The sequence below is a fragment of the Anser brachyrhynchus genome (assembly GCF_964034855.1).
Source record: "Anser brachyrhynchus genome assembly, chromosome: 5".
Taxonomy (NCBI): Eukaryota; Metazoa; Chordata; class Aves; order Anseriformes; family Anatidae; genus Anser; species Anser brachyrhynchus.
In genome coordinates, this window is record NC_137699.1 from 14,997,865 (window position 1) to 15,024,988 (window position 27,124).

The following is a 27,124-nucleotide window of genomic DNA, read 5'->3' on the forward strand; positions in this document are numbered from 1 at the left end:
TTGACATGAAAAAAAGTAAAAAACTTTTTTTTTTTTTCATTATGGTTTGATTTTTTTCCCCCCACAAACAGATCAAAACTGTTAGGTAATCACCATGTACTTGGCATCCAGGTAATTCAGCTAACTCTGATTAGCATTTGTTGCCTTGAGACACAGATATGATGATGCTATGTGGCTTTGGTTGTGGTATCTGCTTGGCACAAATTTAGCCTCAGCAGGGGAGTTGTAAAGTTCGTTTTGTGCTTGGGATGAAATAACTCTTTGTGGCAGGTAATGCAAAATGTCTTGTGTTCATGCAGTAACCAGATGAAAATTGGAAGGAATACGAGGATGATGCAAAAACAGTTGTACTAGATGACCATGCCTGCTGAGTAGCATCCGTGTGCAAGGGAATGCAATGAGAAGTATGAGATGGGGAGACTGAGCAAACAATGGTCCCCAAAATACTTTGAGAGTGCACATCTCTTCTGGGTTGTCTGCTTCTCCATATATTTGTTTGTTGCCTATTCAAAGTCTGGTGGTAATGTGATGTTGGAAGCCAGCAGCGTCATAGGTCAGCGTCTGAGTTCTTTAAAGTTACTTAAAGTTTAAAGATTTCAATTATTAACTTGTGGCATCTATTATTTCACTTTTTTATTTTTACTTTTATTTTATTTATACTTAAAAAAAAAAAAAGAGAAGGCATAGCAGTGCGTGTACTTAAAATGACAGGTGAAAACCTACAGTGCTGTGGGAGGATTACTTAGAGGTTCTAGGGAGTGAGAGTACCAAGGCAAGTTTCAGAAACCTCCTCCTCAATATCCAAACTTTCTTTGTGGTCTGCAAAGCACCTGTATTTTCTGTAGTGCTGCATTTGAACTTTGGTTAAACCCTGTATATCAGAGCTCATGGAGAATGTTAAAAAAGATACTCATTTTATCTTGACCCGCATATCCACTGTGGGTTACTTTTGAAGTTACACTTCGAAAAAGATATCGAAGTAAAAGGCTATTCAAAACCAAAAATGATAAATTGTGTAGCCACAGCGTGGCAAGTAGCTAGATTAATAAAAAACTGGCTGCTTCTTTTGTCTGAATTGCACAGCAGTATGGTTAGTTGATAGCCTGCACAGTGTAGCATGTACCATTTGCTGGTTTAGGTCGCTCTAGTGCATGACTTACAAATGAAGGGCCTTCATAAATAATAAATAATGTGCATGCTATGTGCATTACTGTGTAGCAAAAAAAAAAAAAATTTTCTCTTTTGGCTGTTGAAAAGGATATTTAATAGTGTCAGCTATAGCATATGTAGTTGAGAGAGAATGATGGCCCAAATGCTGCAGGGTTAAAGGATTATTTGTTTTTTTCACAGAATATAATTAGCTATTACACAGAAGCATTTAGCCTAAAAAGACAAGGTATTGACAGAAAAATGCATGTATAAAACAAGCAGTAGTGTTTATCTGGCAAATTTAGTTATTATAATTAAACCATCTGGTGTATCTAGGAAGATTATATAAATATCAGTGTATAGCTGTCCTAGAAATATGTGTTTACAAAATGCCTCTGGTACTTATTAGTAGAAGTGTCTCAGGAAATGAAGATCTAGTAGGAAGGGTCTTGCAGAAGTTGTTTCCAGAGCACACTTAGCTCTTGAAAATAGGTAACAAGAAAATATCTAAGCAGCAGGGTATCTACAAGTGACTTTTGGGTACCTGATCATAAACTAGTTACAGAAGTAAACCAAAGTAGCCGGTGAATGACACTGCCTCTCCTGTGAATGACAGTTTCCTGTAACACTTGTAACACTTACACATAGGTATCTAATACACCCAAATTTTTCTCATTGTGTATTCAAGACTGTGCTAATGGTTTTAAATTAAAATTAAAAAAATGCAGTGGTTAAGGCAAGGGTGAAACTAGAAAGCCATAAATTCCATGTCATGTAGAGAAATAGAAAAATATAGGATGCCAGTTATATGATACAATGAGAACAGAACAACAATAATTTATACATACTCTGTATTTTTTTAATAAATTAAGTATTAATACTCGTTTCATTCTTACCTACATGAAAACTTGCTGATCTTGCCACCCAGAACTTCTGGTACACTTGGAACATTGGCTGTGGGTTTCTCACTCTAAAGTTTTAGGTCACATTTAATCCACTTTTGCTTTCTGCTGAACCTTATTGCAATCTATTACAAAGCAAAATGAATGCAAATGAAATATATAATGCTCCCCAAATCAAATTCTTTACTACCTTGTGTTTGTAACTGGGCTTGCACATACATTTTATTGATTCTGACTCTGTTGATTGTAACCAGATAGAAAAAAGATATAAAATTGCTTTGATGGTGAAGAATCAGATCTTATTTGTTCCTTGATATAGATAACTAGTTTGGGGATGAGCATCACGACTTAGAGGCTATCATATAAGGTACAAAGAAAGCTCACTCTGTAATGTTTAATTAGGTGTGATAATTCTGCCTACAGTGTATATAATAACATGCAATCTTGGAGAATTTGTGTGGGTGTTCTTAGATTACTGACATTCTACAAAAGCTTATTACATCAGTGCACTTTCTAAATAGGAGATATGAACAATGCCCACTGTGCTCCAACAATATATATTGTACCTAGTATTGAACTTAGATGCTGTTTTAATCGTAAGTAATAAGTGGCAGTCGAAGATAAATTGCTTTCATTACGATCTAACATTTAAGTACCATAACATTTTACTTTTCATGTTAGAAATGTGATAGTATCAACTGGAAACACAGAAGAGCTCACTTGAATGAAATAATTCTGATGTTCATGTCTTAGTTTAAAAAAACTGTTGTAGGAGCAGTGCTGTAATGTGTCCTGTCATGTGAGAAGGCCCGTTCTTTTCTGTCGTTTAAGATATTTCAAAAAGGAACTTTGATGAGTCTCAGCTTCTTGCAGTAGCTGTAAATAGTTGTTGCTTGTCTTTATGGATTTACTAACTGGCAAATTAATGACTGTGGTCATTCTAGATTGAATTTGACCAGGAGATTTTTCAAGAAATCTTGTATCAAGCTCAGATTTCAGTCTACTTCTTAATCCTGATGATTGTATACTGCATCCTTAAATTCCTCTGGCATCTTTCTGTTGTTGCACCAAACTGGTTCAAAAAAAAAAAAAAAAAAAAGTAGTCCACACATAGCTGTCCCCTTCTGCCCCAAAACCTCAAAGAAACAAACCATCAAAACGTGCAGGGCTCAGTTTTCCATCTTTGAGATAGCTATATTTTGGTTTTCCATAAAGAGACTTTTCCACACACATGAGGAACACTCTCACTTCAAGGTGAAAACAACTGTATAAATATAGTTGATGGTTTAAGGCTTTCACAGTCTTAACCTTTGAGAGACATCCAAATCTTTTATTCTGTACTTCATTTGCTGACCTTTGGTTTCTGTTTTTCCCACTTGAGGAGTCTGTTCATTAAGATCCATCTGTCATCACTTTGGAAAGATAAAATGTCCTAACCCACAAGGATCAGTGGTGTGTGACGTTCCTGATCATTGTGTCTAGCACGCTTGTTTGTTGTGGGACCTGCCACCATGATTGGGAACACACTTGTCTTTTTTGGGGGTAGGTGTTTGAAAAGCTACCAGCTTTTCAGTCTCAGGGCAACACTGTTGCTGGAGTAGTGCTACTATTTTACCTTCCCCTGAGTAGTGATATTAAAGAACTTTGCAAAGAAAATTACACCTTATGCAGTTCTTTGTCTTTAAAACACATTTTTAGACAAGTCAATATAAGCCCAGAAAAAAAAAATCTTTCCTGCTGCACTTACATTGATTTTTAATTACAAAATGTGGTTATAAACTGGGATTAGAACCAGCTTTCTCCAGTATTAGGAGGACAATTCTTTTCATCAGAAGCTCCCAAACTGCAGTTTGTTTTTCACTTATGGCCAATGAATATTTTGTGTATGCCACAACGGACCATTTGCAGAGCAGCCATCCTCAGCAGAGCATGCTGATTGTCAGGGCTGTAACAGCTGCAGTGTTTCTTCCAGCTGCTCAGAGAGCTGGAGCTTTCTGCAGATGACATGCCAGAAAACCCTTCAGCTGTGCACGCTCAATCCTGACTTCTTCCCAAGCTAAGCCACAATATTCATATTAGTCGTGTATTAGTTTTTGCTACTATTCCACTAACTCTGTTTGAGTGATCAAGATGAACTCAACAGGAGAGAAGCAAAGAAGGGACCACCACATGGTGAAATATAAGGAAATAGAATAAGATACGGCCTACCACCTCTGTGAAAATCATTGTTGCCATTGAGATGACTTGTGGTCTTCTGTATGATGCCTCATCTTCCGGTGGCCGCCTGCTTTAGGAAGGGTACTTCAGAAAAAATCTAACAACTTTGACTGTCACTGTAATACCTCCTTTATGGGAGATTCTGAAAGTCTTGCTTTTGGTTTTTAGCTGAAGGTATAGAGAGTGAGGCATATTAGAATATTTGGCATCAAGGAAACAAAAAGGCTCCTTACAAACGGTAAGGTTCTTACTAGTTTTAACTGGAGATATGACTTCCATTGGAGGGCGACTTGGGGAGAGAGAAAAAAGGAAAAACAAACAAAACAAAACACCACCACCAACACCACCACCACACCTTTAGAATCAGAAATCATTGATTTTTACAGTATGAGTTCCACAGCAATTTGCTCTGGAGCTCTAGTTGATTTGCGCCCTCAGAGAATTGTGCAGAGGCAATGTGAACCTTATTCTGACACAAATTATGATGGTGCATGCAGAATTGAGAGCCTAGCAAAGGAATGCAGAGAAAACAGTGAATGGAAACAGCTTAAGGAATAAGCAGAAAACAGGAGAAAATGACACACTTAATGTGAAAATTGAGGCCTTTAATAAAAATGTTGCCTGTTTCTATGATAGCACCTTAAAAATATACTCTGAAAGGCCTCACTTACATGTTTGCCTTCAGTATTTTTGTTTATATTGTTCTTCTCTTCTTTGTTTTCTGTTTTGGTGTGGATTTTTTTTTTGTTTTGTTTTGTTACTAGAGCAGGACAGTAAAACCAGTAATGCTTCAGAATAGGATATTTGGCATTCCATATTTGGAATAACTGCCTATGGTCAGTCAAAATGAATGTAACATACACAGAGGAATAAAATAAAATGTCCGTAATACAGATTGCACTGCGTCACAGACATTTAAAGTGAGTACCATTTGCAGAATGTCTTGGAAATTGAAAAATAGGGTGCACAAAAGTTAAGAAAAATCATTCTCATGTCAAATGTAACACGTATTTTAGATTCCAGCATCCTCTAAAATACTACAAAAAAAAAAAATCCCCTTCAAAAATTCTGAAATGTTACAAATGAGTTAGTAATAATGAGAGAATATCTTGTTATTGCGAACCTGATTATTCAGTTAAACTAGAGAATTCTCACAAAGCAGAAATCAGAAATGTATCTTCATTATTTGGTCATGCTTTGTTTTTCAAAGTGCTATTATTTTCCTCAACATTTGCAAGTCTTGAGTATCTTTTCTTTGAAAGCAAATTGAAGCTGATGAATCTAGCCAAACATTTATGCACCATCAAGCAACAGGACAGACATAAATTATCATATACTCATTAAGTAAATGAAACATGACACTTTCAGGGCTGTGACTTGAAAGTGCTATAATGTAAATGAGATAGATACAAAGAAAGTGGGAGAAGAGCAACAAATGCTCTATGTAGAAATAAAGTAACCCTGTCATATGGTATAGAAGGTAGGTGACTTCTAAAATTCCATCGGAAGTCAATCTGCCTCTTCAGACATAAAAATAGTTTTTAAATCATTTTCCACATAACTGGAGAGTAAACATAAAGACTGCTCCATACTTATGTTTAGAAAAACTTTCAGTACAGTTTCAGCTGGTTTACTGAAAAGTTCCACCAAAAGTGCCTGTTACCACAAAAGTGTTGGCCAAAGCTCTTGTAGCAATAATGTAAATACAATAGCAATTTCACAAACTCTGGAGGGATTTCTCTTTGGGATGTAGCAAAAGAAAAATGAAACAACCCTTGAGTAAGTGGAAAAAATAATAAGCCTGAAGAGGGGGCAAACCAACTTTTCCCCCTCCTGTAGAATAATTGTATATATTTATATTAAAGTTTTTTCCATCTGCTCCATACTGCTAGTCTTATATTTTCTGTGAAGTTTCCTTCCTGAAATCAGTTTAAAATTTTACACTGCATAAGAAGAAAACAAAAAAGCAACAACTCTGAAAGGTAAGATTCTCAACTTAAGCTTACAAAGACAAGTGTCAAAATGCTATCTGGTAGAGAAAAGGAATGCTGTATTTATTGCTTTAAGCTTGTGATGTCCCAGTACTTCTGGGAGAAGAGTAATGTGAATTATTTGCTTTCTAGTGCATAGGGCAATATACAAGAACAAGATGGAAAGGAAATTCCTTTTGCTAAAAATTATTACCTTAGGACATGGCTTCACTGAGCATGAAAGTGCCCCAGAGAAACCAGAATTAATGCAGACTTAGTTTAAGAACCTAAAAATGTGTAGCTGCATGATCATGGTTCTGTGTCTAAGCTCACCTTCCTAGCTGAGATTTTACTTGATTGGCACAAAACTATTGTCTATATGCTTTTGAAACCTCAGGTAGAGTCTTTTGGATTTACTAGTAAATTCTATTTTACCAGCAGCTTAATGTTTGCTTAAAAGTTTTTGCACTTAGATTATGTACCTAAAAGCACAACTCCCTGTTGGAGTGAATGGGTCATAAAATGCAGCCATTGCAATTGTAAGCAGTCAAATTATATAATCCTTTTCATAAACACTGTGCATGTGGGGAAAGGCAGATTTGTGAAGAATGAATGCATGAGTGGAGTGATTAACCATATCCACAGCCAATTGTCCTATGGAACTGGCAACAAAATTGGGTATCAAAACTTGGATATTTTCCTTTACTTGTCATATTGATGTGTCAGAATTTTCAAGCAAGGTCATTGCTGTCAGTGGAGGCAATTATGATAGCATGTTTTGTAATGGGAATCTCTGTATGTTTTCTGAGATTTCCTTATAGGTTTCTGCTCTATTTTTTAAATGTGTCTTCATATGTTATCTACTACTTGAAATATTTGCTCAGTGAAGGCCCAACTACACAAAAAACACTCAAGTCCACCATCGTATCTGTCAGGAATCTGATTAATTAAGATGCAAAAAGAGAAGTCATCCTTTGCGTAGTCACTTTTAACAACCTTTTAGACCATACTCGTGTGCCTGAGAATTAAAAAGTGTAGTTACTCTCTCCCTGAGTGGCTGTAAAAAAAACAATTAACTTCGGATTCCGTAAAACAGAAAGGATTTTGAAAAGCCACAGAAGGCTGTTAGCTAGTATTATTTTAAAATTATTTTCCATTTCAGTTTGGGATGAAGTTTCTATTTGAAATGTCATTTAGTGAGGCATGATGCTTTCTTTTTGACACATAGTGACAATATGAGAAGCTCAATGAGACTGGCAGGTCCCTGAGAACTGACAATGGGTATTTATGTAAATGAGGATGATTAGAATTATACAGCAATCTTGTGTCAGTGAAAATAAGGTATATTGAAAATCGATTTCTAAGGGACATAATTAGTTCCTTAATCCAAAAAAAAAAAAAGAGAAAAAAAATGGAATGCAAGTTTATCTTGCAATAAAATATATGTTTAATTACAGGCTAAAGAATTTCATTAAACTGTTTTTTTCTTTTCTTTTCTTTTTGAGATAACTACATAGTAGCCGTTCCCAGCTCCACATGCTAAATGTTTCTGATGTGAAAAAATCATAGCTGAAATTTTGCATTATCTGTTATGTATGCATTGGAAGACTCAGTTATTAGAAATTATCTTTCAAGATTGGTATGGATTTGATCTCCAGCTGTAATGTGTAGACGCTGATGCCCATACCAGTTCTCTGTTGTCTTTGGGTCCTTTCATGTTGATTTCATATACTGCAAATCACAACTTTTTTTGATTGTGCCTCAGTAAAAAGCTTTGTAACTAGTATGCTCAAATAAAGATGAGTTAATAAAACTTAATGAAAATACAAATCTATAGGATGGGGATGCACAGTCCATCAGACACAGCTACTTTCATTTCAGAACATGGCCACAGAAGAAGGTGGTCGTTAACTGTTAAAGTACACATGGACAGCTAACACAGAGTCCAGATGACTCTGGAATGTCTGGAACCATAAGAACTCAACATGTTTATCTTTTTTTCTGCTTCTGAACAAAAAAATTTGTGATTCAGAATACTACATCGCAAAACATAGTATAGTTTTACAGATAGATGAGAGATAGCAGGTGACCATGCTTTTTATTTAAATTTATTGCTCATATCACTTTTGATGATTGCATAAAATTGTGATCATTAGGATAGATATAAATCATGTTTTCTTTTAAAGTAAAAGTGCGTCTTACTGACGTGTGTCTAACCTGCCTTGGTAGGAAGCTCATTAAATAATACACGGCGATACATCTGTAATCATCACCTCATAACAGACTCCTAGGCCTTCCACAGTCTTCCCGCTCTACTCTGCGCTGTTGCAGCCTCACCTTGAGTACTGTGTGCAGTTTTGGGCACCACAGAATAAGAAAGATATAAAACCATTAGAGAGCCTCCAAAGGGGGGCTACAAAGATGGTGAAAGGTCTGGAGGGCAAGACACATGAGGAGCAGCTGAGGTCCTTTGGTTTGTTCAGCCCAGAGCAGAGCAGGCTGAGGGGAGGCCTCATGGCGGCCTGCAGCTCCCTCACGAGGGGAGCGGAGGGGCAGGCGCTGAGCTCTGCTCTCTGGGGACAGCGACAGGACCCGAGGGAACGGCATGGAGCTGGGACAGGGGAGGGTCAGGCTGGGTGTTAGGGAAAGGTTCTTCGGTGAGAGTGGTCGGGCACTGGGACAGTCTGCCCAGGGCAGTGGTTATGGCACCGAGCCTGCTGGAGTTAAAGAAGCACTTGGACAATGCTATCAGACACATGGTCTGATTTTTGGGTTGTCCTTTGAGGTCCCAGGAGTTGGACTTGATGATCTTTGTGGGTCCTCACAATTCAGGATATTCTGCGATTCTAGGTAATACGTGGAATCTGCTGTAGACAACAGCACACAATCCAAATCGCTGATCTTCCTTCTTATGTCCCTAATGCAGTGTGAAAGAAGTCAGAGTATGGGCATAAACATCTGATCTACTGCTGGAAAATTGTATAAAGATTTAGTAATAAAAACCTTCCTCTTGAGAAATACATGTAAAATAGCCACACATTATGAAAAGCAGTGTGGGGAAAGGGGATCGAGGAGTGGGAAAATGACATTAACCAGAGATGGAATATCCCTTTATTTTTGTGCTTTTAGCCATGTATCAGTATCATGCTACCTTTACATAGCAACAATGCTGTTAATATTCATTGCCGCATTGCTTTAAATTTGCAGATAAAATGGTCAGCAAAGTTGTGCATTTCTTACAGTTACTGCCTGAGGAATGAATGGTGAGGAAATAGTGATTAGACAGTTTACTCTCCCATTTACTGATGACATCCAGCTGGTACCAAAAGATTTCTTGTAACACTTTTGAAGACCAAAGACACTTATTACATGGGGGTAATCAACTTGTAGGTTCATGAGGCAGAAGCAGCTTTTGAGTAATTTCAGAAGAAAGAAGAGGGGGAAAAAAAATGCTACAGGATGCTGATAAGTAACACTACCTTGCCGTCTTGTTATCCAAATGCATTTTCTGCCCCAAAAAAAGTCTTGCAACAGAGCACAAGGACCATTGTTATATCCAGCTTATTGACCACTCTCAAAGCTTCCTCAGCTATTCAGTAAGTCTTTGGACCCTGAACACCATCTGAGAGATGAGGTCCTCACCAGCATACACTTATCTAATTTGGCTTACCTGAAGTCTAGTGAGCCCAAACAGAGACCCTCCAGATCTTACAGCTTTAAGATATTCCACCCTTTTTTCTTCCCCTTCCCCTTCCATTTTTGCACATGAGAAAGGAATATATTCAGAATAAAATTACATTGATTGTTTCTAGGATTGGACTTCAATCTGAGACACTGTTTTTGTAGGCAATATTTCAAATGTTTCAGCTTTCACTTAGCTGTCCCTGCTTGAGAGACACAGTCTCTTGAGAGACAACATCTCTTGCTGCCAAAACTGCCATTTTCAAGAAAACACTGGTGATCTTTGAAGGCTTCCCCCCCCCCCCCCCCCCCCCCCCCCCCCCGGAGAAGTACGTGAAAATGCATCTGATACAGATAACATGTAAGTGCAAAATTGAGCTGCCTATTTGGCATCAATCTCCCAGATGGATACCATTATTCCATGCCTGGAGACTTCTTGTCAATTAAATTTGGATTAATCCACTGAAATGGATGTGGGGTGGGAAGAGATAGTGGAGTTTTTCAGCAATAAGTATGGCACTCGTTCTGTTTTGTTTGTGCATGGGTGATTAGCCAGGCATTTTCTGCTCACTTATATGTCCACTGGAAATCTATACTTCAAAATCTAAAAATGCAGACTTCCTATAATATATTGTGATTTTAATCTGGTGACACGTAAGACAAAACTCCTCCTGACCTTGTTACTGATTCTATGTTGTCCTTGAACCAGATTTGTTTTTTTCACAGAGCCAAAGAAGTAGAAAGTACTCACTGAATTTTTTGACTAGGAAAATACAGTGCTGTAGAAATAACAAAGGTCAGAAAATTTGAGGCTAATTGTAATGATGTAAGCCGACTGCAAAACCAGGCCCCTAAGTACTACGTTTTGTCTCATCACAAGGCTGAATGTTTTTAAGGAAAATAACTCTCTTTTCTTAAAGGCAGTGAATCTTGCACACTCCTTTATATACTGAGAATTAAAAAGTAAATTTAGAGTTTTTATTCATAAATTCATCCATTTCTATTCTTATTCCTCATAAAAATTGGAGAAAGGTAGCAACAAATGTTTACGTTCAGTATGTGGAAAACTGATGAACACGTGCTTTAGGATATCCTGCGGCTTTAATCAGAGGATCACTTGATGCCCACATTGATCATTAGATCAGACACAGCTTGCATGTGTGTATTCGTGCTGCTTTCTATAATGGCATGAAGGTGGTAGCAGTTGTGTAGCATATGTTGCTAGTCTGCTGCATGGTTAAAGTAAATTTGCCCATTAAAGCCATGAATAAATAAAGCTTCGTGGTGATTGATGGGGCTGGACATTTTCTAACACCATATGGCTATGGATTTCCAGGTATTTTAATGATTGTCTTTTTGGACAGTTCAGGAGATTAATCTTGTTCTGATCTTGTTACCATAGGAGAAGCTGTGAAAGATTTATAGGGTTAAATCATATTGATACATGGGTTATAATAATCATACCATGTGACTGAGAAAATATGTAGCCTCTGCTTTTCTAGAATTGCTCTTTCAAAATAATAGGAAGTATATGAATTCTGAATGAGGATTAAGGTTCTGTAAGCATAAAAATCACTTGCGTTCATTAATGCTTTCAGGTAGTTTTTGTAATGCTTTGGTTGTTGTAAATTCTTATGTTTTATGTCCAAATTCCAGTTTGTCTAATAATTATATTTTTATTTCTGAACTACATTTCTCTATATTTTTTGAAATAAGAGTCCTTTGCAGAAAACTGAAACATAAACATTATTTAAAAAAACCAAAGTCATCTACAGCAATGTGATATAATTTGAAAGTATATCTACTTTGATTCATTTAAATTTAATTTTGTCATGATTAATTGTTGGAGAGGAAGCACTGAATAATAATGCTGGCTCCTTCTAAAGTTTTCAGATTTCTAGCTGATGTTGAGTGCAAAGTTAAACTGGGGGGGTTCCAGAGGAGGGAGGGCAATGTATGCACCCCGATGGGCTCTGGCTCTGACAGGACAAAGGGGTTTTCAGCTCCTTCACCAGCCTACAGGACTGTATAAATCATAGGGGGCCAATACAGAATAAGCAGCAAAAGCATGGGACAGAAGGATAAGAGCTAAGTATGCAGTCAACTGTGACAAAACTTTTAGTTAAATTGTAAAATGCCATCACAATGGGTGAAAATTCATGTCTTGGCTATAACAAAAGTTGGTCCTGCTGCCTGGAGTTTATGCTGATTAAACACTCTTAATGGTAGCGTCTTTAAATTAATAATCAGCTGGAAAACCAATGGTTCAGTTTCTGATGGGAATGAAACTACCCTGCCCAGCAATGCTTAGCCCTTTTAACAGAATATGGATTATTTTTATGGATGCCACAGTTTCAAACTGGTATGCACAAGGCATAGCTAGAAGCCAGATTCCATTTCTTTAGCTCTTTTAATTGCCTGTGTGATCCGTCTGCATTTTCTGTTACTGGTTGTGGGGACTATGTCAGAGCAGGCCATTATTCCACTTCTGAAATCTGAGTTTGTTCCAAAATCCTGCATAGCTCTATGGTTTAGTGCTCATGTCCATGCTCTAGGGAAACAAACAAACAAAACCAAGACAGGAAAAAAGGCTGGTAGAAAGCCCATGATAAATAAGCACCTACATTTGTTGACTTCTCTCATCGTGAGAACAAACAGGATTTCCAGCTCCAAGTATCTATCATCTTTGCCTTTTATAACCGAAACAGAAAGAGTCAGACTCTGATAATGCTACACTGAGCTCTTAGGCTCATCTCACAATAAACTTTTAAAAGGCCATAGAAGGCCGTAGAAATGTTAAAATTCACTGACCCTTATTCAAACAGTGACAATGTGAACCAATAACCCAGTACATCCTGTCATAAAAAGAATGGACTCTCCTGCAAGCTTCAAAGCCTGAGGGGATCAAAGTGGTTATTTTCAGCATGTAGAGGTTTTTTGCTTGTTTTCTGTTTTTATTTTTGCAAAACAGAAAACATGCAATTGCTGCACAATGATAGAAGGATTGATGTTCAGTGAAAATAATAAAATGATGAAGAAATCAGAGATAATTTTTGGCTCAGCTCTGCTTGCTTCATTCCCTGCCCGGACATATACACTAATGCTTATTCTGTTTCTCTGCTCTGCCCGCTTATACCATCAGGAACTGTAGAAAAGAGAGCATAATCTTCACCAGTCATTGTTAACTCCCCTTGCTACCTCACCACACAGCTCTATGTTTTAGGGTGGAGTTTTGGAAATGTAGGTTCTGCTGCTTGGGCTGCGTGAAGGTTACCCACAGTCCAGGATTGTTGTGACTGCAGATCACAATCTTTCCTGATGGGACAAGAGTGCCCACACTCAAGGCTTGTGGAACACCCACAGTTAAGCTTTCATTTTAAAGGATTATACTTGGAAGTTGGACAGATGCTACTGTATTTGAATCTCAAGGTCATTCAGACTTAACAAAGTACATCTCATAGTAGTCCTGAGAGCAATTAGAGAACCTATTTAATTTTATTTATTTATTTATTGGATAAAATGAGCTACAGAAGCTGAGAGTCATTCTTTAACAGAGCATTAGTACAAAGTCTGTGCACCAACTAAAAAATAAGCCAATATTTAATTGGGTAGTAGTGCTGTCCCGCTCTCAGCATAGGGTGAATTTCGCCCCAGAGAGACCAAAGTTTAAAATATTTGCTGGCTGTATGTGTCTGTACTGAGCAAATTCTGGCTTTATTTTCAGTTACTGAGTATCTACAGATTTCTTTGCAGTTAGTAGAAACAGCTTGCGTTTTGTGTTTGGTGCAAGATAGATCAAACTGAAATATTATTATGCCACCAAATTACTATTTTGAAAAGATCTACAAAGATAATCTTAGAAATGCACCTCTCTTGCCTTCTTTAAAGCAGTATTTAAATGAGGAAAAACGTGTTCACTGTTAAAATGCTTTGTTTTTTGTTTTTTGTTTTTTTTCCCCTCTCTAAAGAATATGTATACTACTCCTTCTACCTACAGGACAATACACCTTTATTTTCTAACAAAAAAGCTTTTGTTATAGTTGGTATGTTGGATAGAAGGAAAATGTCTGCCTAATTCAATTGCTCCACTGCATTTGTTTCAGAGTGAAATTGTGGGGAGAGACTACTACTGAGACAGCCAGTGCCTTTTCAGCTGTTTTAATACCAATTGGTCTTTAACAGAAGGGAAAGAATGAATATGTTATATTGCAGTACAATAGTATAGTTGACTGTTATTTTCATAGCACCTTGGGAAACAAGAGAATTGAAGTGGTACATTGAGTATGTCTGGCAACAGGCAAGCCTAGAGAACCATGAGCCAAATGTGTTTCTGTGTATACATAGTACAGAATCAGAATAGCAATAATACCGGGTTTACCCATTATTCAGCAGAGTGCTTCCTATTTCTGTGTATACGGTAATCTGCATTCACACAGGACTGTTGATCTAAGGTGGTCAGTGTGAATGTCCATCCTTTAGCCAACGATGCTGGCAGAGGTCAGGAACCATAGGATGGTGTAGAAAGAATAACCAGCAGTTTTCTGAGACTTGGATAGCTTGAGTTCAGTCGCTGTCTCTGCATCTGCAGCAAGTTTTTGCTGTGGTCTGAGACAATTTTGGCTTGTTTGACTCTTTTCTGCCTAAGGAAAAAAAAAAAAAAGTGGTATTATCTACTCCAAGTAGATAATCAAAATAATTGTCATGATAGATTGGGAGCATGCAAGGTAAATTGGTGAGTTTCCTGAACTGTGCTGATGATAGGCAGGGCATTCCCCACCATCCAAGTATTGCATCCTCAAAAATGCCTGATGTCTGTAGAGTTGGGGACTTTCCAGCTACAGGAGAGCCCTCAACAGATATCTGCTGACAGCCAGATAATTTGGTTTAAGCATGATCTGTTTTTTCCAGGCTGTGTTCAGAAAAAGGTCTATGTTCATCCTTACTGTGCAGTTAAACAGCTGTCATACTTCACTGTACAATGAGGACTGGGATGTAGAAAAGGGAACACATTCTCCACTTGAAAATGGAAGAAAAAGCTAGATTATCTGAACCTAACTAGGGATCTCAGAAGTTTGTCAAAGTATTGTGAACAAGGCCTGTTTGCTCTTGAATGTCATCATGAAATTCTCAAAAATGAATGGTTGGCAGGACCTAATTTTACCAAATTATAAAATAGCCTGTCATGTAAAGGCATAGAAGTTTAAGGTGCAAAATGCCTCAAGATTTATAGAAGTAATATAAGTGTGAATGTTTGCTACTTGCATTTGATATTTATATTTCAGAAACCTGCAAAGTAAAATATCAACTCTTTTTTGTGTCTGTGTTTTGTAAATATGGATTCAAGCTGTCATTCTGTATGATAGATAATAATTAGATTAAAATATCCAGTGCAGGATGTCAACAAATATCAGTCTTATTTTCATGTTCCTTCTAGCATGGCTACTTCACGTACCAAAGGAATATTATTAGATTGTGTTACAAAAATAAACTCACCACACAACCAAACCAGCAAGTGAAGTTCAGGTATCTAGGAAATCTTTTATTCTTTAGATGGCATGCATCTAAAGAAAAGTAATGCTATAGAAAATTGATTTATGTTAACTCTACAGGTTCTTTTAACATTTTAAAACTCTTAATTTGACTGGTGGTATTTTACTATTTTTATACATTTTACTGAAGTATTGCTAACAACATGTTACAGTGGCATCAGAAGGGTTTCCAAGGTTTTAATGATTCTACGAGAAGATGTGAAGTGTTTAGCAGTAGACAAGATGCCTAAATAAGATATATAAAAGTAAATCCCACTTGCAAGGACTCTGTACTTAAATCCTCTGACTTGTATTTTTGAAAGCACTATATTAACTTTCAGAAACAGCCATGATGAAAGAAGGTCTGCCAACAGACGAGATGGGGTTTATTGCAGTGAATTTGATATTGTTTGCAGTATTTCAGTGAAATAATATTTTATATATATATACACCATCAACACGATCTCAAAAGCTGTTATCTAAGTGTGATCTCAGCTCAACTCAAACATTTGCCAACAGGCTGAATATCTAATCTGGCAGTTGAGAAATCAAGCAAAGGTCAAAAAGCTACTCTCAGTTTGCATGACAGTGCAGGAATTATCCCTGTACTGTGAACTTGAAATAGAGTGTACACACCTGCACTGCCTAACAAAAGCAGACTCTCCCTCTTATGTAGCTGCTACTTTGGAGGTGACAAATTAACTAATAATTAAATTTTCAAAGGTATTTCAGTTATCAAAAGGAACAGAGCAGCTTTACAGCTGCTGATGTCTAAGATATTTAGACATCAAGAGAAACAATATTAGTAAGCAACTAATACCATTGATTTTCTAATGGTCTTAAAGGTGTTTGTTGTTTGGGATCTTCAATAAACGTTACTGGATTTCTGTCTGTTTTTAGCTGACTAAATACATTTGATACTATGATCTTTATGTACTGAAGATCTAAAATGTTTACTGATACCCTGACATGAATTTGAACTAAAATGTGCTTAAGAATACAATTAATTTTAAAGAAATAAACAACTTTTTCTAATCTGACTGTAAGAATATATTGAACACAACATATATATGGAACCTAGAGTATATATTGTTTTAGCTGTTACAGTAGTGTCTATGTTCTTGGAGAATTATTGATTATTCTCACTATTCTGTTCTCTTATTATTTTTCTTATTATTTTTCTTATTATTTTTATCATTTAAATGTTTATGGTGATTACTACATTTCAAACTTTTTTTAAGTCAGAATTTTTTGTTGAACATTCTCTATTTCCGAAAGTTAATTTCTCTCTGTTAAATTACAAAAAGAAACTGTGAAGATATATAAAAAAATAAAAGAAACATATACAGCAAAACTGATAAAGGGCGAAGTGTATAGAAAGGACAAGAATGTGTTGTTAGTAAAATGGTAATTATATTTCTATTTTAGACTGATAGTGCTTGCTAAATAACAGATTTTTCCAGATAGGATTTTTAAAATATGTTTGCATCAAGGTTGATTGGAAAATTTTCAAAATAAAAGGAAATAAAAATTAATCAAATCTTGTTATATGCAGATATTTTATCATCGTTTTGCTTGATTCTGTGATGTGCTCCACACTACCAGTACAGCTGCAACTTTTTATTCCTCATTTACACCTGTCCGTTTGTGTTTTTTTTTTTTTAGTGGAGGAGGAAAAAAGAAAGGGGGGTGAGGGCGGTGGGAAGCCTAGCTATCCAGAGACATAGATAAATCCTCACGAGATACATTCTAAATCTAATGACTTTAGGTTTGATAGAGCATATGAGGTCCTTGGATATTCTGCAGAGCTTCACCTTTTTGATGCCTTTTTGATCAAATAGAGGGTGCTTGGTCAGAGGTGACAGTAATGGAGGGTGCAGCAAGAATTAGCTTATTTGTATCAAATGACATCTGGGTAACCGATGGAGGGAGTTCTCTCTTGCTTTCTTCCTTCTTACATTTTCATTTGATAGCTTGACACTTCAAGACAATTATAATTCCTGCCTTTTTTTTTTTTCCAATAAAGCACTTTTGATACAGATCAATGCATCTGAATGTCCCTTTATTTTTAATGTTGCAGCAACATTAGATCCTGACAGCTGGAATCCTTAATTGGGCTGATGACAGGAAAGTAATGGCCATTTGCAATCACTTATTCTGTCTGACCTTGTATTTAATATTAAAGGGTAAATGTTCTTTTTTATTGGAAACCTTGACAAAGTTGAGAGAATGCAATGCAGGTAGAAATGTGATTTTTCTTAGATGCACAAGAAATATGCTTGTCTAAGATTTCACCTGAAATTTTCTTTTTTATAAACTAAGGGTGGTTACATCCCATAATGTTGTGTTATGGATGTCTCTTTTAACTCCCTAAAATACTATAATAAAGATTGAGACAAAATAAGACAAGTTTTCCTTATCATAAATAGAAATCAATGGTGTAACCATTAAACTTTCAGCAGTCCATCATTAGGTTTCTGAGCAATCAAATGACCAACATCTTAAAAATGAATTTTTCAGATTCAGAGAGCATTTTGGCATTTTCTTCTTGTGTTTGTTTGTTGGTTTTTTCTCCCCCAGATGAAGTTAAAGCTCAGACATTCCAGCATCACTGTGAGATGAGTACTTCTAACCCCTACTACTACTCTAAAGAGGAGGTTTCTTTATGAGCATCAGGATGAGCAGTTTGTATTGCTGAGACATGAGATAGTACTACTGTAACTTGCATGGCTACAGCATTCCTCCTTTGGATATCAACTTCAGCATTTACATTCTACAGATTGACTACACATTACCTATTGAAATATTTTCTTCTTTCAATAATACGGTGTATGCAGTATACTTAATAATACTGAACTTGCAATTTAAAATCTTAAGCAATCCTTTAAGGTTCTGGTGATGATATGATGATAGTTTCATACCTTATTTATCGTTTTATAGACTAAATGCTTGAATTTATTCTAGTGATAGAGCCAGTTCTCATTATATATTAATGCTCATGTCTGTACGGCAGTTCATAGATTCATGAACATTTAAGTCAGGACAAGATTTCATTTTCTTTTCTTTGGGTGAAAGCACTCATCTTTCAATGCAGCATTCAAATACTGATTGTACCTGAGAATATTAAATACTATCTCCTTTATTTCAGTGAGAGTAGAATTAGGAATTTGTTCCATGTGGGAGTTTTCTGAACGACTTGCCAAAGGACAGGACTGGGAAAGGAAGTTAATGAGTTACCATTTGTCATGATCTTCTGTTGGAGGGCTTGGGAGTTCTGCTGCGTGAACTCACAGAAATTGTCTAGAATCTCAGTTGTGTGGTGGACAAACAAAAGATGACATGGGTCTACATAGCTTGGGGTAGAGGCCAGTCTACAAAATAGTGAAGACTGATCTTGTTAGTTGATCTGAATTCTACTAGTAGAGCTACAATAATTTCTCTACCAGCAAGAAGGGCCTAATGAGAATGTGAAGCTGAGCAGGTAAAACCTACACTGTAGAGATGAAAACCCAGATTTCCAGGAGTGGTAAGGATATTCTTAGGAATATTTCTAAAGATTTTTCTGAAATATTCTCAGGAAGTCTTATATTGTGCTTCTAGAAATACAGAGAGAAAAGGTCTTGACTGTGTTCAGTGTTAAAGCTGTAAAATAAGACTCTAAAATTGTAGCTGTCAGGAGTATAACCTTTCTGTCAGAGTCTAACTATGTTGGTTAATATTTTGCATTTTATTGCAATTTTATTCTGCTCTTTCCATTGTTTACAATGAATGGCTGTTTTTGTTGTTGGTGGTTTTTGTTTGTTTGTTTGTTATTTCTTGGTCAACATAAAATGAATGTAAAAGACTCCCGGTAGAGTTTTTCAGTCATTTTGCTGTGGTAGAAATGTCTATGTAGTTTAGAGGCTAATGAGGAACTGCAGTAGCTAGAAAATAGCTGGAGTAGTCTTGAAAATTAAAGGGAGTTTCCAATGTGAGTTGGAAAAAGTGTATTTTTTGATAACTTGTTATCTTCAGTGCCTATTACCACACTTAAGGCATGCAACGTGTTGCCTTATGCCACCTCTACCATGTAGACCACATCTCATTGCATAGAAGAAGAGCCTTGTATCTTCCTAAAACTTTGTGGTTCTATGAGCTCCAGTAATCCTGTGCTCAGCTCCACGGCTGCATGGCTGTGTAGTTTCACTGTCAGACTCTGTCCCAGTGGGACACACAGCTCTTAGAAAATTAAGTACCATTTCTTAAAAAAAAAAAAAATCTTAAAAAAAAAATTAAGTTTCTTAAAAATTCTTCTCATACAGGAAGCATGTCTCAAACCTGTCCTTCTTCTGTTTCCATTCTTACCATTTCATGCACCTCTAGTTGTGAAGAAGAATTTTTGGCCAATGGTTTGACAAGCTCTGGGAAACTTGTGAGAGCCAGGGAATTGTATTACTGATGAGATGTCATCTTCACTATTAGAGTAGGTCAACTCACCTTCCCATGCAAATGTATTTCTTTGTTTACATGTGTATCTGCAAAGCTTGAACAGAAACTATTTGTTAAAATCTAAGGGAGTAGCTAATGTTCTCGGGGAGCAGAGAGAAGAACCTTTGATAGCGCTTTTTTCCTGAAATGCATCACTGACATGCAGTGGAGGGAATAAGCAGTAAATTTAATTAATATTGGATTTTTTTTCACTTTTCAGCTTCCAAAATGGAATGTTTCTCCAATTTTATAGGGTTTTATTTTATTAACCACACAAAGAAAAATAATGCTTCATTTAACTATGTCAAAACCAATCTAAACTCTCTGCTATTTAGTTTCTTTTCTATAAATTTTAATGCATTTTTAATTCCACCCCACTGGTTGGTAAACCAACCATTGAAGTTATTGCTGCCCTGTAATGTATTTCAGTCATTTCTAATAAACCTGGACTTTAAGATGATTTATTATTATCTCTGTACACTATGAAAATGGATTCACTGCCTCTGCTAGATTTCAGCCCTTTTATTACTAGGAGTAGATATGTATAAGATTAAACGAACAAACAAAAGAACTAATTGGAATACAGACATTTTCTAAACTTGTGTCCTTTTTTGAGTAAGAACCACATTTGAGGGAGAAAATACAAATGAGTATTTTCTGTGTTTAAATTTACATTATCTGGGAATTAGAGCAGCAAATGGATAAACAGTTATTTGAACAGGATTTTTTTTTTTAATTATAAAAGCTGATGAGTTTTGTTGTTGGATTTTGTGTGTGTGTGTTTTGTTTTCCTCTTTGACATTGACCCTGAAATATTCAAATATTCTGTAGCTTCTTACTTAAGATTTTCTGGAATGCTTTATTTATTTATTTATTTGTTTGGTTTGTATATGTCAGCACCTTAAAAATTAACTTAAGATGTCAGGAAGGAAGTTGGAAAAGATTCAAAAGTAAAATTACACATAATTAAAATATCTTATCAAAATGCTGTATTGTGAAACATCCGCTTCCTTTGAATTTGTTCAAATATAAGAATTCATAGTTCTCACTGTCTGGAAGCCACACTGAAATTACCATGCTCATCACATTTACTACAGAAAATAATTACCATCAAATAAAAGTATGCTCATTTATATTATGTATTGTGCAGATCAGAGAGAGAGATAATTCACTATGTGTTATTCTCATCCTTGATTTCTTAGGAGTTTCTTTGTGCCCCTAACACTTAGTGTGTCTTTATAATTGTTCCTTTATATGACTGTTCTTTGTAACGCAAAATCTTCCTATTGAATATTGTCATGGGCAGTGAAAAGATTATCAGCTAGTGTAAAGACTGACAGCTGACCAGTTTTTTCAGTCTCTCTTCTCTGATATGAATTTTCTTTATTCAAAACTTTTCCAGGGGATGTCAGGTCAAAGTGAACAAATTTATGTATTCTTTACTCTTGCTTGTGGCTAGAGGATCTCAGTTTCTAGAGCAGATATTATTTCAAATTCCTGCAAAGTTTTTTTATAAAGATTAACCTGTCTTAAAATAGCTAGTAAGGTAAATAAAATGACTTTCAGCATATTTTTAAGGGAAGATCTTGAAGAATGATCCTTGAAACATTAATTTTGTCTACACTATGCCAAACTAACCATGTTTGTCTTTAACAACTACACTGTATTGCCTGTTTACTGGAATTTGGCCTACTTCAAGGGTGTTATTAGGCAATCTTGCATTATTTCTTAATAGCTCACATTTAAAAAAATGTATATTTTGTCCTTACGATGTTGCTTTAATTTACAAGAATTCACAGCCTATAACTCATGCATCTGCATCTGTGTGCTGTCTTATTTGATTTGGGTATACGTAACCAGCATGGTACCTTGGAACAAATCAGCTTCATTTTGGTCATGTAAAGGTACACTTGACACTTTGTGACTCAGCTTATTTATTTTTTTAAAAGTAGATGGTAAGGTATGCTAATTTTTCCTTTTTTTTTTTTTTTTTTTTGCTCCTACTGTGAACATTATTTCTATTGCTAACAATAATTGTACTAGGTAAGTGATTAAATGTATCACCTCTTGCTAGAAGTTCACGATTAATACATGTTAATTTGCTAAGGTTTTTAAAGCACTTCAAAAGGTCACATATCGTGATTCAGTCAGTCCCTGTTCATCATATTCTGCAACTTATACACTGTAGAGGATACAAAGACAAGTTAGATCACAGATGGAATAAAATTATAAGGTAGATCACAGAAGAAAGGAATCTCATGCAGATTTTATTGATATGTGTCAGGTGGTTTTTTCATAGCAACCATAAAAAGCAAATGAGAATCTGTATTTTCTAGAGCAGACCAAAGACTTCATAAAGGGATAATGGCTTATTTGTTAACTTTTTATTCTACCCTCTGATTGTTCTGTTAGTATTTCTGTATCTTTATGATTAGGAGTCATTTTAAAGAAGATGGTAGTAGTGGTGAGGGAGAACCTCACTCTACATTTCTGCAAATGTTTATAGTGTCCTTCTTCACATCGATGTCATACTTCCCCATATGTTGAACTTGATCAGTATCCATGACTTTAAAGTCTCAGAGTTGGTAAGGAGGACATAACAAAAACATGTAAGATGTGGATAAGAGCAACATGAATGATTGGAGTCCAGAGGATTTCTGAGCAAAGATTAAATAACCTAAATATATAGTATATAGCTTAGTAGTATGAATTAAACTGGGAAGAAAGAATCCAAGAGAGAACCATTATAATATCAGTGAAGGGTATAATTGCAATACCTGAAATGTGCTAGTTAGTCACAGAGTCAATGTGGACAGTGCAGAAAATTATTTCAAAGCTCAGGGGAAAGAGAAATAGTATAGTATGGTATGGTATAGCATAGTATAGTTGGATCAGTTATTCAATGATTCTTTGAAATGTGGCTCCACTAACTGAATCATGATTAGAAACTTGTGTCATGTTTTGCAGCATCTATTTTTCCCCTGAAAAACACTGTTTGCAAAAAATTCTTTGTAACACTTCCCTAAAAAATCTTCTCCCTCCCTCCTGCCTTCTTCCCTCCCTGCCGTTTTGTTTGTTTGTTCATTTGTTTATTTTATTCTCTTTTTAATTCTAAGGGCTGGTTAAACTCACGCATATACACTTTAAACATTAATTGAATGGTCTTCTCTCTAATTACCTTGTTGAATCATAGCACAGCCATCATTCTTTTGTCTGGCTAATAAACTGGACTGTTTTATAACCGAATTCTCTGTATTAATTGAGTTTGCACATTGGAATTGTTTTCCTACATCAAAGTAAAATGATAAAAGTAATGCTCTCTAACAGTTCTGTTTTAATTTTGTTCTTTAAGTAAATGATGCAAATATTTCTGGATGATAAGAATGGATTGAATTAATTTCTCTGACTCCTCTAGCCCTCCACTCGTTTTCTTCTCCTTTCTCCCTCCAGACTAGATCAAGTGTACAAGAAATACCTTTTCCAATGAATCTCTAGTACTGATATTCATTTTGGTAGAAAGAGAAGAAACCAAATGAAAATGAATGACCAGTTTTCATTATATTGGTGAGTTGCGGAGGCTTCCTTTAACCCAGCACATTGAAATAGTTCATTCCTGAAGAATGAATTTAACTGTAAGAAATCCAAAAATGAATGCTTTATACCTGTATCAGTTAAAGGAACTTAAATACCTCAAGGAAAAGTTGAAATGAAAATAGATGGGCTGTTTTCCAAATGCTGACAAACAGGAAAATCGATATAGACTTGGGGCTTGCCTCCACTAAAATCCTCAACTTTATCTTGGATTGCAGTGTCATTAGCAATCACCTTATTATCTAATAGTGCAGATTATGGGGTGATTGTGGTTTGCTTCTGTTGTTTTTTAGTCTTGACTGAAGTATGTGGTCAATCTCAGCATCTTCACAGCATAGATAAATCTGTGACAATCTTTGTGTCTAGTGTAGATAATTTTGTTTTGTAAGTAGCTGTATCAAAGACATACACAAATCATTAAACCATATACTAACTCAGATAGCAGGTGGGATAAATAACTCATTGCAAAGAAGCAGCAAAAGGATAAATCTATCCAAAATTCATCATCGTCAGCGTGTCTCCTATACCACATGCGGACTTTGGCAGGAGTAGGGAAGAAACAACTAATATTGATCCTTTCATTTATCTAGAGACAGGAGTCTAAAATTTGTCAGTTGCAATATTTCATGTCTCAATGTTGTCAGCAACTGCACAACATTTGGATTAACTAAATACAACATAGTTGTCTTCTAGGTAACTGATCATTCCCATTGAAACTGAGGAGGGAATATATGGAATTTATTAAGCCCTTTAAACTACTTTCTGGACAAAGAAAGAATTTTAAGATTTTGTTTTCCATCTGTTTTGTGAAATCTTTTGGGTTTTAAAAAACCTATACAGAGGACTTCTCTAATATCTGATAAACCACATAAGCCTCCATGTTTTTGTCTTATTGGAGTCTCATATGCATTTAAGCTATTTTTCTGTATTTTAGCTGTTATAGGAAGCTGCTTTAAGACATCAGCTTGAAGACTGTCTCAGCTTGTTTCATAATGTCATTTCAAGTCTTTGACTTGAGCTTCTACTCTAAATAAATACATAGGATTATTTGAAAATGTCCTGGTGCAAATATTTATGATCTACTGGTTATTTTGAGGAAACATTTCTCCTAGTAAACCAATTCACTAGACTATACACACAGAGAAGAACAGAAATGAGCCTAGAGGTAAAATAATATATACGTGGGTAGTTGCTGATAATTCCTAAGGCACTAATATTTGTCTAGTTATAATAAATCTTGTTAGCAGTGGTGGTGTGGTGTATTGGTTGCCAAGTGAATACACGTCACTTTTTCCCATGAAACACCTTGGTCTGTACTACAGTACTGTGTAAGTCTACGCAGACAGTTTATCTTACTGTGCTAAAAAAAAATGTTCAGTCTCCCATACAGCCAGTAAAACTCTTTCAAAGACCAAGCAAGGTTCACTTCCTCCCTTGTGATTAGATCCTGGATAGATACCTTTATCTGTTCCTTTCTTATGCAGAAGAAATAAGGAGAAAAGTGTTTCTCAGAAAGTCTGCCCTTCATGAGGGGAGGGAGCCGTCTATCAAAGAGCTAGCTTTGCTGAGTGTAGTTTCCATGAATGCTATCCCACTGAGCAACAGGCTTGCATCTGAGAATGGTAATGACCAAGATGAATGGCCTTTGCCCTGCTTTAAAACTGCTTTTTCCAAAACCATGATCTCCCAGGATCTGCTTAAAGGAGTACATCTACTGAAGCAGTATACTAAAAGACTTCATTCAGTTCAGACTGAATTAAGCAAAATGAAAAAATATAAAAAAAACATAAAAGCCATGTTTGCCTTTTACTTTTTGTTTGAGGGATGATATTTCATATAAATAACTATATCAACTGATCTGCTTTTAGAGATACTATTTTCCAATTTATGACTGAGAGAAGTAAAGCGGCTTTCCATTGTGTGTTCTTGAAATGGAAGGATCATACAGGATGTGTTTACAGGAAATAAAACAATTCTTAGGAAGAATTTAGGGGAAATAGTTTTAGAGGTATGCAGATCCAACTGGAGTTTTCAGGGTTGAAAGTAATTTTTTAATTATTTTTTCTTCCAGGTATGTATATCTTTGGCTTGTATCACTCATGTATTGATTACTGCAAGATCTGTGGTGGTATAGTGGTTTACAAAGGAAATGGCAAAATCTATGATTGACACTATAGCCATCAATAGCTAAAATCAAGAAGAAGGGCCATGATTTTCTCCCAGAAATAAAATAATAATAATTTAAAAAAAGAAAGAAAGAAAGGTGTAACAATTGGCATTTGTATTTCAGCAGAAAACATTCCTCTCTCTGAGTCGTTATCAAACCAGGGCCTCTGTACTAGAGAAGTCGACATGCTTCATGTACCATCGTTTACATCAAGTGTAAATCTGAATGTCAGTGTGCTATCCAAATTCTAACTCTGATAATTATATCCTGTCCGTTTACATTTGCTTTGCCGTTTCGGTAAACTGATTCATTTCACCTTCTGTCCAAAAGTATTCTAGTGTGATCAGTTCCATTATTTTGGGTTCTCTGTTTTTTCCAGATGAATTTTAGTCCAAGGTAGCATATTCTTTCTTTCCATCCCTTAACCATAACCTTAAAACTTCAGCGGTCTTCATAAGAGGACAGATTTGTTATAGGAACTCAGTATTACTTAGAACTTGTTCTGCATGGGAAGGATGAACAGCTGTCCGTCTATTGATAATTTTGCAAAAATGCAACTATACTAGTCAACAATTAACACATCATGGGATTTGTGGTGGTGGCAGTAATTATATTTCCAAAAAGCAGAATGGCTAAGAAAGAGCCACTCATTGTTTTGTCACACTGGGAGGCTTAAACTGGATCAATCGTGGTTGAATACTGTTGAGTCAATGGTTGGAGTGAGCGGTCTATCTTCCTTCTGATTTTGTGAGCTCAATATTTGTCATAGTTACATTTCTATCCCATTACTGTGCAAACAAAATGAATTGACCCAGAAAGCAATCAACACATAATGCACCCACTGGAATTTCTAATGTAAAATGTTGACTGCTTCTCTAAATGTTGCCAGTTATCAAAGGTTCTCAAAAGGGGGGCAATGCTCCTCTGCAACAGAAGCAGCCAGAATTCTGGACCACATTCCACATATTTATTACTGTGTAGAATAAAATGTTGAAATACCTTATAAATTATTCTTGGAATAAATTACATTCATCTGCACAGTATCTGAAAAAATACATAATGATGAACACATTGCATCAGAGCTTACATCACTTACACTAGAGATAGAAGCAATCATATTTCTTTTTATGGTTCGGTCCCTTCACTTCATTCTTCTCCATCCTTGTTCCATCCTCTTTTATGGCCACTTGATAGGGCTTTTAATGTCTTGTCTTACTGATGAGTGTAGAATAAAATTAAGAAAAAGGCTAGTGGTGGACAAAGCATATAAAAACTGACTGAATTGAAGAGAAGTTCCATAAATTGATCTCAGTTAAAAATGTCTTAGCATAAAACATTTTTTTAAAGAATATCAACAAATTAATATCTGTGGTCTCAATAAATTCATCCCATCAGAACACGCATCCTCAAAACAGGTTGCTAATTACAGATGGTACAGAAAGGTATGATGAA

General features: G+C 35.9%; 1 protein-coding gene across 12 annotated transcripts in view; it reads left to right on the top strand.

Moving 5' to 3' along the window:
* LRRC4C (leucine rich repeat containing 4C) overlaps positions 1–27,124 on the top strand; it is a 515,374-nt gene that overhangs the window by 357,041 nt on the left and 131,209 nt on the right. For 2 of the 12 annotated variants that reach the window (XM_080594583.1, XM_080594597.1), the window contains exon 3: positions 23,365–23,478. The exons of the other annotated variants lie outside the window; for them this stretch is intronic. The gene's annotated coding sequence lies outside the window, so the exon portion shown is untranslated. The remainder of the gene's footprint in view (positions 1–23,364; positions 23,479–27,124) is intronic. 12 annotated transcript variants of the gene reach the window in all.